This window comes from Nanorana parkeri, unplaced genomic scaffold, assembly GCF_000935625.1.
Source record: "Nanorana parkeri isolate BGI_ZX_2015 unplaced genomic scaffold, ASM93562v1 scaffold1594, whole genome shotgun sequence".
Taxonomy (NCBI): Eukaryota; Metazoa; Chordata; class Amphibia; order Anura; family Dicroglossidae; genus Nanorana; species Nanorana parkeri.
The window spans coordinates 180,218-190,818 of NW_017307862.1; positions in this window are offsets into that span (position 1 = coordinate 180,218).

The following is a 10,601-nucleotide window of genomic DNA, read 5'->3' on the forward strand; positions in this document are numbered from 1 at the left end:
GTTCATTTGACATCTAAAGCTTTTCCTTTCAGTCTGTTGAACAGTTGTCACACCCACATATGAATCTTTCAGCAAGTCATTAATATGAGGAATTATCTGAATTGTTCTCAACTCAAAACCAATATGTCATCACTTCAGGTCTGACAGAAGAGCCCACGTTCGGTATTTCTCTCGATAATGAAGTGAGATAGTTTGCTTATACAGTGGGAAAATCTTTCTTTAGGGAGTCAAACTATGAAAAGTTACTGCTAAGTCCATCTCGGTTCAACTGAATCAAAATATTACTCAATTGTTATTTTATCAGTGTTAAATAATACACATTGGGATCCTACTTTATCTTCATCCATTAAAGTGATCCTGTCAAGAGGTCAACAAAGTTACAAAAATACTAACCTGAAAAGGAAGCAGCATTATACTTACCTGTCTGTAAGCCGTTTGCTAAAACTTTAATGCAGAGCTCCCAACACTAAATCTATTCCTCACTTCCTGATGTATTTAATAAAATTTCCACTGCTGGCTGCTGTGGGTTCTCCTGTCAATTCACTCCTAATGTGTCCTACAGTGATTAGGGGTCAACAGTAGGAACCGCAATGGCCATTGAACTTTAGCTCAGAAGTAGGCAGTGCCTAAAAGATTATAGACATTACCAGGGTTATTCACAAAAGGGTGAATAGTTTGGAGTAGACAGGAGAAGTGAACAATCTAAGACAAAATAGCTGATTTGGAAAGATTCTCCAATTCAGCTCACTTTCCGGTGCAGCTCTGTTGTCCTAGATTGTTTACTTCTCCAAACTCTTCACCTTTTGAGAATAACCCTGTAAGTATATACATATGCTTATCAAGCAGTAACAAGTCTAAAAACTAGCCTTCCTTGATTTTTGTAGCTAATTGTACTGTGAAGTTATGTATATTCTAAGACCACAACAAACACTGTTAAGTCAGATTTCAGTCAGTTTTTAACAGTTTATAAATATCTGGCAAGATGTTGCACTCTATAAAAAGTTAAGGAAAGTTTCTCCACAATGCCTACAATTGCAGAGGTGATTGAATTGCTTTTACTGCTTGTTCAGAATATGTCAATACTTTGCAGTGCACAGTCTGGGCACAGGTTCATTTTATCATTTCAAACTGTGTTAAGAATGTCTAAATAGTACATTCCGGCATACATACATATACACTTTGGCAGAGATGTTGAATTACATATTAATATTCATATATTTTTATGTGAGTGCTGCATGTGCTGCACTTCTGCCCTAGGCGCAGGTCTCTAAAGCTTTTTCATGGGTCTGCCTGACTATAGAAATAGGATGAAATATATGCCAGAACTAACACTATCAACTGTAAGGGCATACCTTCAGCCGTCACAGCCCGTGCTACTCTTAATGGCACAATCAGAATACGTGAGAAGAGTACAACTAGAATAAATTCATAGATTATTAATCACCGTACGTTTGGCTGATATCATGGGAAGTCATAAATTTTACCATGACAGGTCTGCTAAGTAAGCAGATTACCAATCACAGGGAACAGATGAATTCACATCTATAGAAGATGACATGGTAGGGTGAAATTACAAAACTCTTTACCTAAGTGAAATGGTATGTAAAAATCAAGAAAACAGAAATAAATCATTTGATTGCCTGGAATTTAGTAGAACTTAAATACATTCTTTATAGTTTCTGGGTTCATATAAAATGGACACCTTTCAATGTGTCAAATCTCTTGCTAAAGATAGTTTACCCAGTCTTTGTGCCACTAAGATTAATATACCTGACCAGCAATATTATTTATATACATTATGTGCATTCATGCCTTTTTTTAAAAAAAAAATGTTAATGGTATCAAAATGTAATCCCCTTTTCCTCCCAACGGAATGACTGAAAAATGTAACCAATGATATTTGTAAGCCTTGCATTGCTGTTACCAGATCACCACCAGCTACTAACTCATATGTTTTGGGTAATTGACATATTGAGCCAACTTTTCCCTCTGGGACTGTGAAGCAGGCAATGACTTTGTGCTAATGATGAGGAGAATGGTGAAAATATTATTGCCGTTGAGAAACAGTCTATTTTTTTTTATTTACCATTGAGTTCATTTTCATGCTTCATGTATTGCTGATTGGTCCATTGTCACTGCTTTATTTTATTCTAACATATATTGAATATATTAATGAATTGATATTAATCAAGATTAAAAAAAGGAGAAGCAGGCAGGTTTAATTGTGATAAAAGCAGATGATTGGATAAAGCAAGCACATATTAGGCTACCCATTTATCTGCTGTTGCATTAATTTACATAATATATGTACATACTTTTTACTTGTTTAATCTGTTTAGGTTACTCAATCTGTAATGTTTAATTACATTACAATCTGTAATGTTACATTAGATTTGTGTGTTTTCCTTTCTATTTAATTTCAGGTTTATTTATATTATTTTTAAGTGTATCTATAGCCAGTTTTGTTTTTAGTTTTCAGTTGAATAGTGGATGACTAACAACCAAATCAGTTTTCTGTTTCTGTTCAAGTGGTTTCCCTGCACTTCCAGCCCTGGAAACATAACAGAATGTGGAAGCAAATATCTTCAAAGTGTAGGGAAATCCCCTATGTTTTTTGTCATACTAACAGGGACCCCATCATGAGATTTCCCCTTACCCGTTCTGCTGACAACTGTAAAATGTTGGCTTTTATATAGCTTTCAGTTACAGCAACAAGGGTCACTAGGATGCAAAGGGGTTTATATTTATTGTATACACCCAACATTCACTCAACTTTCTCTCAAGAGTCATACTTTTTGAATATGTGAATCTTGGATGAAAACACTGATAAATAAACCCCCATAGAAAGGATGAATCTTCCAAGTGGGACAGCAATAAAACATGGCAGGCATTCTAACCCTTATGGAAAAGTAAAAACAACATTTTAGGTATAAATGCACATTAATGTAGCAGATATTGTTGGGTAATAGTGTTTATTGCAAGCTTGTTCTTGTCCATGTTGCTATTTCAGTAAAGTACAATAGAACAGTATGGAAGTAACAAAAATAAATCATCATGGGCTCACCAAAGAAGGAATACAGAATCTTAAGATAAAGTCTGGGAGTCCTGAAGAGGTGGAGTTAGGTGGTGATTATATCTAGGCTTAAATAATCTGTGTGGAGTCAGTAAAATATTTTGGTGGCCTTCTTTTCTTTAAAATAATACACTCTAATGTTGATTTTTGGATCAAAAACTGCCTGGAGTTACTCATTTTCTAAATGCGCCCTAGTAAAACTGTTTAAATACTGTGTATGGAGTCAGTAAAATATTGCTTTTTTTTGTGTGGAATAATACACTCTATTGTTGATTTTTTTAAAAATTAAAGCTGCCTGATGTCTCTCGTTCTCAAAACCTGAACTAGTAAAAGTGCCTAAATAATGTGTATGGAGTTGACAAATCTTTGCTGACTTTTTTCTGTAACATAATACATTTATTGTTGATTTTTTAATTAAAACCTGCCTGATGTCTCTCCTTTTTAAAATGTGGCCTAGTAAAACTGCCTAATACTGTGTATGGAGTCAGTACAATAATTTACTAGCTTTTTCCGTGAATACACTTTAATGTTCATTTCTTGATTAAAAGCTACCCGGTGTCTCTCCGTTTCAAAATATGTCCTATTTAAAGTGCTTAAATACTGTGTATGGGATCATAATACAATAATTAGCTTCTTTTTTTCTGTGAAATAATACACTCTACTGTTGATTTCTTGATTAAAAGCTAAATGTTGTTTTCCTGGGGCCAGGTAAAAGTGCTTTAATACTGTACATTGAATCAGTAAATATTTTACTGGTTTATTTCTGTAAAGTAATTTCACCAATATTCCTTGATAGTCTTCACCTCATTGTTCCCTGCACAGATTCAAGACAACCAAAGCAGCACCAACACATAACTGAGCCTCCTCCAGCTTTCACTGTTTGTACGGTGTTCCTTCTTTTGAAAGCTTAATTTTTTCACCTGTGAACATAGAGCTGATGTGATTTACCAAAAAGCTCCAGTTTTGCATCATCTGCCCAAAGGACATTCTCCTAGAAGCATTGTAGCTTGTAGCCCACCCCTAATGCAAAATTAATTCTTATGTTATGCAAATGCCCCAGGTTTGGAGAACCATAATTTTTAGCATGCTAATGGTAGCATAACTGCACTATCTAAACTAAGTGCTGGACAAGGGTTAAAACACCCTGTACTGCCAGCATGTAGGTGAGTTGCACTGCAGGCAGTGGCGTCGCTACAGGGGGGCAAGGCCCTACAGGGAGGCAATTGCCCCCCCTAGGTTATCACTTGCCCCCCGTGTGCCCCCCCCTCCCCGCTAACAGTGGCGGCAGTCCCGGCGCTAGCGCAAGGCAAGAGATGGCTAAATGAAGCACCCTGCAGCAGGTGCAGTGGCTCCCTCCCTCCGCCACCTGCACCGCTACAGATGCGGGTCTGTAAATGGGAGACCGCTCGCTCCTCGAGGGGGTCCTCAAGAGGCCCCAGTGGGCTGCCCTCTAACATGACTGACATCCAGCGGCAGTCTACAGTGGGCGAGAGTACCTATGTACCAGACATAGAGCGGAGTAAGGCCAGAACTATGTAGGGAGCCCAGTGGGAGGAGAGCACCATCCCCCAGCCTGTCACTCCTTTCATGGACTTACTAGGAGTCCTCACATCACCCAACCATTCACACTATTGTTACATGAATGGCAAAAGTGGCAGGCAGGTGTGGGGAGAAGGCGGGGGAAGAGGCAGAGCGGGAGGGGGGCCAAGTAGCTGCACCATGGGCCTCTGGGTTGTACTTGCCCCCTGGGCTAAAAGTTGGCAGTCAGCCCCTGCTGTATTCCGCACCTACTGGGTGCTGAGAGCTGATTTAATTGTGGATGGCGTGTCGGCAGTTGCGGTATTCAGGATTGTGGGCGGCGTTGGACTACATGTCGGAACCGCAGGGCGCAGATGCCATCCGCAATTAAATCAACTCTCGGCACCCTGCGGTTGCGACATGCAATGAAAATGATTAGTGCCCCCCCAGATTTGACTGTGGTATCTTATGTGCCCCCCATATATTGTTCCTAGAGTCGCCACTGACTGCAGGTCTCTCACACAATCAGTGGTCCAGCTATCCAGCAATCTGAATCCCCCCCCCCCCTCCTCACACACTCACACACTTCCCAAGCACTGCATTGCAGAACTACAGAGCACCGGCCCCTCTCTTCTTCTCCATAACACTGGGGGAGGTGTTCCATAGTCCAAAAAGACAGTTGGGATCATGTAACTGTGTACAGCAAAGACAGAGAGCACAGGGGTTTACGAACTCACAAGATTTCTGGCAGGGTCAAAGTGTATTTTTATGCATTTATTAAGAGATATAGCAAAACACTTTTAATCTTATATTTAACAGACCAAAAGGGAGAAAATAAGAGAGGTTCATTGTTAGGGGTAACATACACTTTTACTTTGGCTTGGTATCAGTCTCTTCTCCTTGCCTGTATAGCAGCATGCTAACTCGGAGAAGAATGGATTATCAATGTGGGCAACCTATAAAAATTACACTTGATCTCCTTATATTACTTTACAATAGAAAAAGTATCTCTTGTATAAATATAATGGCTTCATTCAAATGCAGGCAGCATTTTACTTCAACTTTTACAAAAGTTCCCTTGTCCTATCTTCATGATAGGCAATCATCTGGGTTTTTTATTGCCCATCTGGCATGTTTTTGGTAGCCAAAAGCTCCCTCTGCTGTGGGCATCACAATACTTTGAGAATGTGTTAGACAAAACATCCTAGCAACCCTCCCAATCTCCAGACAGAATGCTATAGTCATGTGGTGCCAATGGTTCCCTTGGAGTAAAGGGAAGGGTTATCTCACAATTACTGGCCATTGTTTGCAAAAGTCTGGACTTGCCTGGTCTTAAGTGTTTTAACATTAGTTTAATTCGGAGACCTTGATTTGAACTCCAAGCAACAGTCCCAATTATTAAAGGCCTATATATTATACGCTAAGCCACCAAGCCTATTGGATAATTTTAATGTAGAAGAAAAACACACATTAAGCTGCTCCAGGAACACTGCCAACATGAATACAGAACACGTTCAGCATTGGGCACTGTAGCAAACTACGCTGTTCTTCATTGACAATTTAAGGGACAAACAATGACCTGATATTTACCAGCATTTTATCACTGGCAATATGACAAAACAGTCACTTTCTCTGCTGCAATGGAGCATTCAGAAACATAAGTGTTCACGATTGTTATTTGTATTGTGTTGTTTGTTGTAGTTTTTTAGCATATGCAGCGCAGTCAAATTTGTAGGGCATATGCTACATACACATAAGCTGTTAGCAGCTAATATCACAGTCCATATAATAAACTTCTGTAATGCTGGGTATAAATGGGCCTAGATTCAGTATTTAAACTGACCACCAGGCAAATATAAGAAGCCACACTTTAATCAAATATTATATGATGATCACAATGTAAATGTATTTACATATAATATACATGCAGATTTGCATAGTCTCTTCATACAAGATGTGGTGTGACAGAATTTTAGGCCAGTTAAGGCTCTATGGCATTGCACAGTGCTGCCAGTCTAGCACTGTGAACTTTTTTGAAAGGGAGAGAACAGGGATGACCCATCAATGTGTTTCTGCTGCTTCATTGTCCAGTACAGCTGGCTTTCAGTGGAGGGATGACCAAGCTGTATTGCTTATCTCTCCTACTGTATAAATCTATAAATGTATAGTTAAACCATTTTTATTAAGATATAAAAAGAGTATAACAATAGAACAAGTCGTAATGGAAAACACAAAGGACTCAGCACAAATAGATCAAAAATAGATAGATGCTTCAAGCAAATATCTGTCACAGTTGCTAGTTGCTTGTACATTGATCAGGTGCCGGGTTTTCCCCACTGTCCGAGCTGCTCAATTTCCTGGCAATCCGCTCTAAACCTAGGTGTTAAATGGCTTGTGCACCTGCGCTTTAGCGTTCACGCAATGTGTCTCCATGCTCGTAGCCGGACCTCCTTGTTTTCTGTGGCATTTGCTGTTTGAGTATACCTTCTATTCAGTGTCTTTGCTTACTCTTGTTGTTTTGAGTGTTCCTTTCCTGCTGTACTCTTAATTTCCCTGTGTATTATGCCTGTGTACCTCTTTGGTTTGCTGTGGCTGTGTGTTCTCTCTCCACAGCATTGTCTCTTGCTCTGGTTTGTGGGTTGCCTCCTGCTCCTGCCTCCTGTGGTTATTTTGCTCTGCACTATAGTGCACCTCCCTCCTGTTCCTGTGGGTACACCTGTTGCACGTTCCCTTCTGTTACCTGCTCCCTGTGTGACTCATGTCCCCTGCATCTTCCCTCTAGTGCTTCTTTTGATACATTGTATCCTGTATGCACCCTGTGTCTTGTCCACTGTGATGTGGTCCCTGAGTACTCGCTGGCACTGTGCCTGCATGGGTTTGTCAAAGAGCCTGTCCTCCAGCTCAACATCCACACCATCAGTGGCTCTGGTGAAGACCAGGCGGCTCCTTAGATCATGCGACACTGGCACACCTACGTTTAAGTGTGCGGTCACACTTCCCTGTATCTTCAGAGACCTGTCCCTGCACATTCCCAACTCAGTCACAATATACTACTCCGCAACACCCAGAGTTTACCATTCATGGTGCTCCAGTTCCACAATCGTGACAATATCGACCAAGATAAAATGGGATTGAGCTAAAAATGGCATCAAACACTAAGAGAACAAACAAAGAAAAAGAAGAACAGATAACAAAAAAAAAAAGAATAGAAAAGAAAAAAAAGAGAGCAACATGGGAAGGCAAGACCAGGGAGACAACTAAGAAAAACAAAAATAAGAAATAAAAATAACAAAGGATGGAAAAACAGCGATGGAGGTAAAGACTGAGTAACGGCATCAAAATCACTGGAAGCTCCGTAGGTCATCGGAGTCCAAAAATGAATCCATAAGGACCATTGAATATTAAAACGATCTAAAGTTTTAGTGTCAGTGGCCAGGAGTTCCTCTGTCCACTTGATATAATTAACTTTGCTAAACAACAGGGATAACAGAGAAGTAGTGGACAACTTCCAATATGCAGGAATAAGCTGACAAGCCGCAGTTAGGAAGTGCCGCAATAAAATCAGTTCTTGAGCTTTCCTGGACCGCGGTAAAAGAGATAATAATGCAATTTCAGCTGATGGCACCAAAGAATCTCCATATAGCTTATTAAAGATATTAAAGATACTCGTCCAAAACGGGGAGATCAGGGAACATTCCCACCAGATATGGAAATAGGTACCTCTTGCCTCTCCACATAGCCAACAGGTATCAGGAGAGCCCGGGAAAATACAATGGATAGAGTCCAGGTCATGGTACCATCTAGAAATGATCTTATAATTTTTCTCTTGAGCATAAGTGGAGATAGAGGATTTATGAGTGAAATAAAAATGGTATCCCAATCAGTCTATGATAAAGAGCGATATAAGTCATTTTGCCAAGCACTTGAAAATGTAGGCAGACGGGCACAATGCTTAGTCTGAAGCTTCCTACACTAGCAGACATTTTTACTTGATGCTTGTATCAGTATTATAAAACATACAGAGCTACTAAGTTCATTCAGCTCAAAAATGTGTGTTAATACTTAATTTTTCAGCTATACATAGCCATTGCAGGAGATCGTCTCTGTTCATTTTCTCATAATTTAACAGCTGGGATTAGCGCTAACAATGAAAGATGGATACAGGGTACAGACTTCATGCTAGTGTATCTTCATGCTATTGATTTTTTAAGATGTCAGTAGTTTTGGAACTCAAAAAGACTTGATAGGTAATCCCCTGACATTGTCATGCACACATATCTGACAGATGTCAGCCACAGCAAAGGCCCATTTCCCTTTATTCCGCTTTTTATGACAACTCAGTATATTGAATTTTCCCTCACTTTTAGGTTCAATGACAATGGTTACAAGACATAAAGATGGTGAATCTCCCACATGGGCACACAGAGAGCAATAGAAAACTTGACCGGGTGGCTAACCCTTCCCCACTCTACCCAAAAGTAATTTAGATACACTTTATGGTGGCAACAGACGACAGCAGGTGTGTGTACATGCTGTACAGCACTTGAATATCTGTGCTGTCTGCCAGATCACGAATACAATTGTTTGCCTTAGGCAGGCATTAGTGTTTAGTCTGTGAAGCAAGGTGGGGAGCAGGCTTTAGGCACTTCTGGAACATTAATGACTGGACTTCGTTTTTCTAAACTATTTGAGAGTTTCTTTCTTATTTATATATTTTATGATCATGTTGACCTTTGTTGTGTCAAGCCAGCAATGGCAGTATTGCGAGCCTGTCATTAAATGTCTATGGGCACTTTTTAACAACATTTTACAAAAATATTGTTTTTACTACTTGTTTTAAACATATTGTAGCATAACAATAAGTTCCTGTGCATAGTATCAATGCAGCCTTGGGGTCTAAAGGAGATTTAATGGCCCACACCATTTGCACAGCTGTTAGTTCTAGAGTGTTTATTGGAGCTGCAGATAAGCATTTGGGCTTTACACTATTAGTGCATGTTTTTAACTATTAGTTATTATTTTTATTCTTCCCAAGTTAATGCCTACTCTGCATAGCTAACTTGTCTTACATGCAGGTTCTCTGTGACGGTACAGCTCAGTGACAGTAACAGCTGAGTAAAAGTGTTGATATGCAGGGCATCATATTATTTAATATATCAAACAAACCTTTTGTTATTTAAATAATACGGATGTGCATTCTTATTCATTGATTTTTATTAGAGGTGCACCAAAATGCAAATTTCAAAACCGAAACAAAAAAAAGGCAGACCGAAGCCGAATGTTTGTTTTTTTACTTTTTCATATTTTTAAAAATGTTTTATTTTTATTTACTTTTTATAAACTTTTTTTATTTTTTATATATATTTTTATTTGTTTATATATTTTTATTAAATATTTTTATTTTTGACTTTACTTTTAGGGGAAATATTAGGGGTCTAAACAGACCCCTGATATTTCCCTTTTAAAATAGAAAAAGAGATTGAGGACACAGAGTCTCCAATCTCTTTTTCCGCAGTCCCTGTTATCAATGAACAGGAATCCTCTATACTGAGTGTTCCTGTTCATTCATAACATGAGAACATTGTGTGTTTACTATAACTGCAATCATGAATGTACAGGAGGTGATGTAGATCCCTTCCCATTCATTCATAATTGAGGATATAGTAACCATACCACGCTGAGTGGCCAGATTATTATGACCACCCCATCAGTACTTCGTTGGGCCACGAGATGACTCCACGAGATGACTTCGTTGGGCCGCCTCGTGACTCCACAAGATATTGAAAGGTGATGCGAGGAATCTGACACTGCACTGTTGCCCTTCTGTTGTCTTGTACCAGTCTTGCCACTCTCCGTTCTGCCCTAACATTGACTAGTCGCTGACGGCCACAATTCACACGTTCAGACCCAGATTTTCGGCTGACAGTCCAGTCTTTAAACACTTTAACAACAGCTGCTATTGAACATTTAACGAATTCTGCTGTTTTGCTGATACTCGCTCCATGGCTCC